This window comes from Chlamydotis macqueenii, chromosome 3, assembly GCF_036417535.1.
Source record: "Chlamydotis macqueenii isolate bChlMac1 chromosome 3, bChlMac1.mat, whole genome shotgun sequence".
Classification (NCBI taxonomy): Eukaryota; Metazoa; Chordata; class Aves; order Otidiformes; family Otididae; genus Chlamydotis; species Chlamydotis macqueenii.
In genome coordinates, this window is record NC_141558.1 from 111,545,615 (window position 1) to 111,551,614 (window position 6,000).

Below are 6,000 nucleotides of genomic sequence, written 5' to 3' on the forward strand. Positions count from 1 at the left end.
TTTCCAACATCCTTCCCATTTACTTGTCAGAACACACTATAGGATAAGAGAGTCTTTTATCTTTTTGAAAATAATTTATCAGAGTCCCTTTAAGTGAGGATTTTAATGGCATAGAGAATACTCAGTATTAGAGAGAGAAAATGCTTTCAAATGTATGGAATTTTAATGAAAGGAATGGGAATTATGTAAATGAGTGTGCAACTGGATCCTAAATTGTACAAAGAACAAGTGAAAGTGACAGTTGTTTTATTTTTCATTGCAATGCAACATAGGAAACAAATTTAAAAGCCCCTCCCAAAATAATAAATCCTGAAGATCGCTGGTGCATTCAGCCAAAAGATAGATGTTGCATTTTATATTTCATCAGTAAACCCCAGGTTTTCTGTAGATAACTACGTTCTTCTAGGAAGGATGTAGCAAAGTGTTCAGATATGTAGAGTTCTTTTATACGTTCAATAATTTCCAGTAGTTAAGTATGTTTTTCCAAAGCTTTTTTTTCAGTTGTGCAATAAGTGTGACAGTCTAGGGGTTTATAGGGTTTTTTTGTTGGTGTTTTTTTTTGTTGTTGTTGAGATTTTTTTTTTGTTGGGGTTTTTTTTTGGTTGTTGTTTTTTATTGGGTTTGTTTTGGGGATTTTTTTGAGGGTGTTTAAGTGGGGTTTTTTTAAGATAATTTAATGCAGATTTCCTGTTAATGTCCAAAAGACAAATTATTTATCTTGTGTAATGTAATAAGTGATTTAGGGATTATTTTATTACTATGTATCAGTGAGTTATACACAATTTCTTATTTATATGTAAAGGACATCTTTGTAGGTAATTGTTTGTTCGCAGTATGTTTTGCTGCAAGAAATTAAAAATGCGTATAGGAAGACCTGGTTTTGCTGGGTAGTATGCAAAATTTCGTAATGCAGGCAGGCAAAAATATTTTTTGGGCAGCTGAACGCAGTGAGTTTGCTGTGGAGGACTGTGTAGACTACAAAGAGCATAGATGACCTCTTTGGGACCTGCAGAAATCTGTCCTTCTGCACTCTTTTCCTCCTGTGTTTCTAACAATATATTTCAGTTGGGAGTGGTTTTAAAAATAGGAGGCTTGATTTGCTTTTCCTCTTCTTAGTACAGTGCTTTTTCTTGAGATATAACATAAGGTGGAGATATAAAAGAAGGTATAATGATGTAGGCTCAGTTTGTAAAAAGTTAATTGCATAGTTTAGTAGGTTTGGCAATGGCATAATTTAGTGCTATGCAGAGATTCAACTGGCTTGGAATAAGCAAGTTGAGGCACTAGAAATGGTGTAGCAGTAGGTACATTTTCCTCTGCTCAGACTAATGACACTCCTTCTTCAGCTGGGCTCAGCTAATTCCAACGTAGCTGTCATGTTCCTGATGTCTAAGCTAGCGCTGCGCGTAGCTGATGGAGCTGAGCCCTGATGCTGCCTGCAGCAGCTTTGCCTTTTCAAGATGCTCCATCGGAGACCTGGTAGAGCAGGTGTTCCTCCGCTCGTCCTTCTAGGTCTGCTCCGAAAGCAGCGTGCAGCCGGGACAGCGTTTGGGCTGTAGCAGCTTTAGGCAGAGAAAGCCTCGATGCCAGCCGGTGGCCATGGTGGGCATTTGAAGTCAGAATCTGCTCCACTGAGGTTGCAAAGGGATACAACAGAGAACCTGATTCTTTTGAAAAAATATGGCTGATATCCTCCAAATATAGCTCCTAGCAGAGTCTAAAAATTGATAGTTAAAGTCTAGTATGAAGTGCATCATGCATGGAGTGGCATATTTTAGCTTGAAACAGTGGTAATATGATATTTCTGCAACACCCTAAGAAAGCATGAGAAGGAGGGGGGTGAGAAAGGAATTACCACGTTAGTAATTTTGCACTCTGTTCCAGAGGTAGCAGTAACACGTGCCATGGGCTGCCTGAATATCAGTAAATCTGCACACAGGTTCATCTCGGTTAGATAAACTTTCTGTGATGCAACCACAAGTAAAACAGTTCCACATTTCTCTCTCCAGTTTTGTTCCATTGTTTTTATGACGATGCGTGAAGGTGTACAGGTGTCAGAGAAAGATATCTGACTTTGCTGAAGCCTTGAGCCTAGACTTCCTGTAGGTCCAGGCTTTCCTTGATGTGACTTTTTAGCGTCCTCTCAGAAATTCTAGGCAGATTTAGGAGCTTGCCTGATTGCTGCCTCAGACAATTTCTATGCATTTGTTTTTTTGCAGCCTGACGTATGTGATCCTGTGTTATCTTGCTGCCCTGTTACCTGTCAGAAACAGTTTAAATCCTCATGTGAAGAGAGCAACATGAGCAAAACCAAATTTGATTGAGAGAAAGGGGAGAGAAGACAGAGTAAGTTTTCACTAGCTTTTAGGACTGTATTTCCCAGAGCACCAGTTTGGAAATCGCACATTTATGCAGAGCCCAAACCGCTCCAGATCAGTAAATCTGACTTGGAGATTAGTAACAGATGAGCCACTTGTGTGGCATGCTGACAGAGGGCCAACTTCTAGCCTCACTACATGGTTACACCAGGATACATAAGAGAGTAGAATCTAATCCAAAATGTACTTTCCCATTACTGTGTGATTATAAAGAATGACTTCTATGGCCCATATATCCACTTAGCAAAAGTATAAAGTGTTAGCCCGCAAATATATTGACAGTTCTGTGTAACCCCCCTGAAGAATGCTGGAAGTAAAATCCTGGCCACAGAGTAGCCATTCAGATTTTTGCCTTTGAGTCCCATTTCTAAGATTCTGTCACAGGAGAGCAAGCTGTTTATGTTATTTAGAGTCTGACATAATGATTTTCCCAGTATAAGAGAGAAAATGTTATCATACTGCTAACAAAAAAAAAAAAGGAAAAATTCTGGTAGACAATTTTTTTTCATTTTCAAGTCCTTTCACCTTCAGGCAAGCACAATCCTCCATCAGCAAAAACCAATTTAGAGGCCTACTGCCCTCAGGAGTCCTCGGCAGGTAGGCACCACAGGTCCTCTTGGCAGGATTGGAATTTACGTGCACCATTCTCGAAGGAAGAAGATTAATTACTGCTTGTGAACAATAGGCCGCGTGAATTATTTTATCTTTGTATTTATTTAATTTTCTTCTAAAAAAATCCTGCAGAGAAGTTTCAAGATGAAAAGACTCAGCTTTGCGTGTTGCCCGATAACTCTGAAGATTTATCTTTAGGCAGTTTGATTGTTGCTGCATCTAGAAAAATAGGTTTTTAAGACAAAAGCAATTAACCAAATAAAATAATGAAATAGGATTCAGTGAAGCAGTTCTTGCTCAGAAAATTAAAAACTTCATCCTTCAACTTTTGATTTTACAAATGGATCTATAATGAGAAATTTGTGCTTCAAGGCAAATTGATTGTTGTGGAGAACTATGCAAGTGCATGTTTGCTGACCCAGCGCTGACTGCAGGATCAAAACAACATGATTTTTTTGGGAGACTGAAGTAAATGAAAACACTGAATACTTACCTATCCAGAGTGGTCAATGAAAAAATGAGATGGCATGATGTTAAAGCCTGCCAGTTTATTCTTAATCGTTGCCCTCCAGTTAACATTATTACACATTTGAAAATATTACCTGATTCAGCAATTGTGAATCCTGGCAAATGTTGTCTCTTTGTGGATTGTTCATCTTACTGGCCAAGTAGATGGTTTAAAATAATGGATTAAGATCAAAGTTATAATAAAAGAGAAACATTTTTGAACAGTGTGCAGACACCTGAGTTTCAGGTATTTCACTGGAGTAGTGCTCAGCTTGTAATTCCTACCTATGTTGTTTCAAGCTATTTGTTCAAAACTTTCCTGATTTTCCCTTTGTTTCTTTGGTTTGCTTGATACATGTTTTGCCTTTGGTTTCCTTTTGTTTCACTATTTCTGCACTCACTGCTTTTTTCTTTTTGTGTGTTGTGCTTTTGGGGAAGGGTATGTGTGTTCAAGATCTTGTCGTTTATTGTAGATAAAATATATGGTGGTGTGGAATAGCATGGAGATGCATCTGATTGAAAAGGCACTGTAGTGTTTCCTGAAAAAGAAGGGCAATTGCATTTGTTTATAAATGCATTATTTTAGGTACTATAACTTTGAACATGATTTTGGAGTTTTTTTCCTTTTCTTTTTTATTTAATGAGCATACAGTCATGCAGGTGCATGCGTTCTTAAGCTAGCAAGCCCAGCATGTTTTTCTTAAAGCTTTCAAAAATTTGGTACACAATTTGTGTACTTTTACATACTTATACTATTTTTTAAATATATTTTTTTGAATCTGAAGTTTTCTTCTTTTATTTTCTCTTCAGTATACTATGGTATACCTGATTTCCACTGTACTTAAAACCTTACCCTCATCTGCCTCTCCTTTTATGTATCTTGTGTAATAGATTTTGCAGGAGGTGCCTAGAAAGCATTGTTGATTTCCCTATAAAAATGTGGTTTGTCCAAATTCTTTACTGTCTACATGATTGAGAGATGGACTGATTGCCCTATTTTTCCTTGATGATTTGGAGTTGTAAGAGTTGTCCAGCTGTTGCTTAATAAAATTTTGCAGACTAGAGATTTCCTGACTTGTTTTTGCTGCATTCTACATCTTGTCAAGCACCTTAAATACTTATAAAGCAGATCACAAATCCACAGTGGAATGACCTGAATAATAAGTAGCCAGATGCCATTATGCTTTCTCTTCTCAGCAACTTTAACTGCAAGTTCCACTGAGCCTGATGTGTGTACCAGCCCATCATACGTTGTGTCGTTCATGTGGAAGGATGGATGACAGAGATTTTGTGGTAATAATGTTCCTATCTGCCTGGATATCAGTTGATTTTTGTGCTATTTCTCCTCTACTTGCTTTCCTTTTTAAGGAAATTACATTTGGGGTTTGTGGTACTTCTCATTTTGTCACTGATGTACTGGAAACTTGAACGTTACCACCAGGGATTCTTCTGTCCTGTCACCTTTAACAACAGAATAAAATGTGGTGATGGCCAGTGTTCATTCTCTGGTTTTAAACTAAAATAACCATTCTGGGAGCTGAGAAAATCTAAAAGGTAGTAAAGTAGCTTACCTTACATAATAAATATCCCAGCTGTGGCACAAAGGATAGAATCCTAGCTTGGATCCTCATAATGAGTTCCCATAATGGTCTCAAGTTACCAGTGGAGTTTTGCAGTGTCTGTGCTGCATCCTCACCTGTTGACCATATTCATTGGTGGCCCTGAAAAGAGTTTGAACATTGAGCTACAAATTTTATTTGATGGTTTGAAGTTACTCAAAATAGTAAAGGCAGTGGCCAGTTGCCAAGAATCTCAGAAAGTCTTTATGGAACTTTGCAATAAAATGGCGAGTGAAACCCAGTGCAGGTTAAGTGTGAAGTGATACATGTGGGGAAGAAAAAACAACTGTAACTTCAGATTTGCAGTAACAGTCTCTGTAGTGATCTTTACTACTCAGGCGCGGTAGCCGAAGCCACTCTGCTGAAGGATGCTGTGCTACAAGAGGTTTACAAGAATTCAAAGGAGACTGGGAAAGTGTGTGGAAAAAAAGATCCATTGGGATGCTAAGCAAACTACAACAGGAGCAGAAGGTTCCCTGAGCTGAAAATAGTCAGAGGCTGTGAGAGTGTTAGGAGAAATACCATATGAATTTGCTCTGTTCTCGCTCTTCCCAAAGAATCTGCAATTGGCTATCATAGGAGACAAAACACTGGGCTTAAGTGGATTCTTACTGTGAACGGATATCACCGTTCATATGCCAGGATTTCTAAAACAAGCTTAAACCTGGAGTGTCTGCCTCTGGGAGTGAGGAGAAAGGGGCAAGATTCCCCGTCTGGTGTCTGAATGCTTTGTGCTGCAACTGTGAGAAGTCCCTTTCTAGCATCAGCACAGCTCAGGGAATGAGTGCTGGGGGTTTGCCAACACTCATGAAATCTCCCTTTGCTCTAGATGAGTTCATAGGTGAAATTAAAATTCTACTAAGGCGCAGAAATTATTATATTGG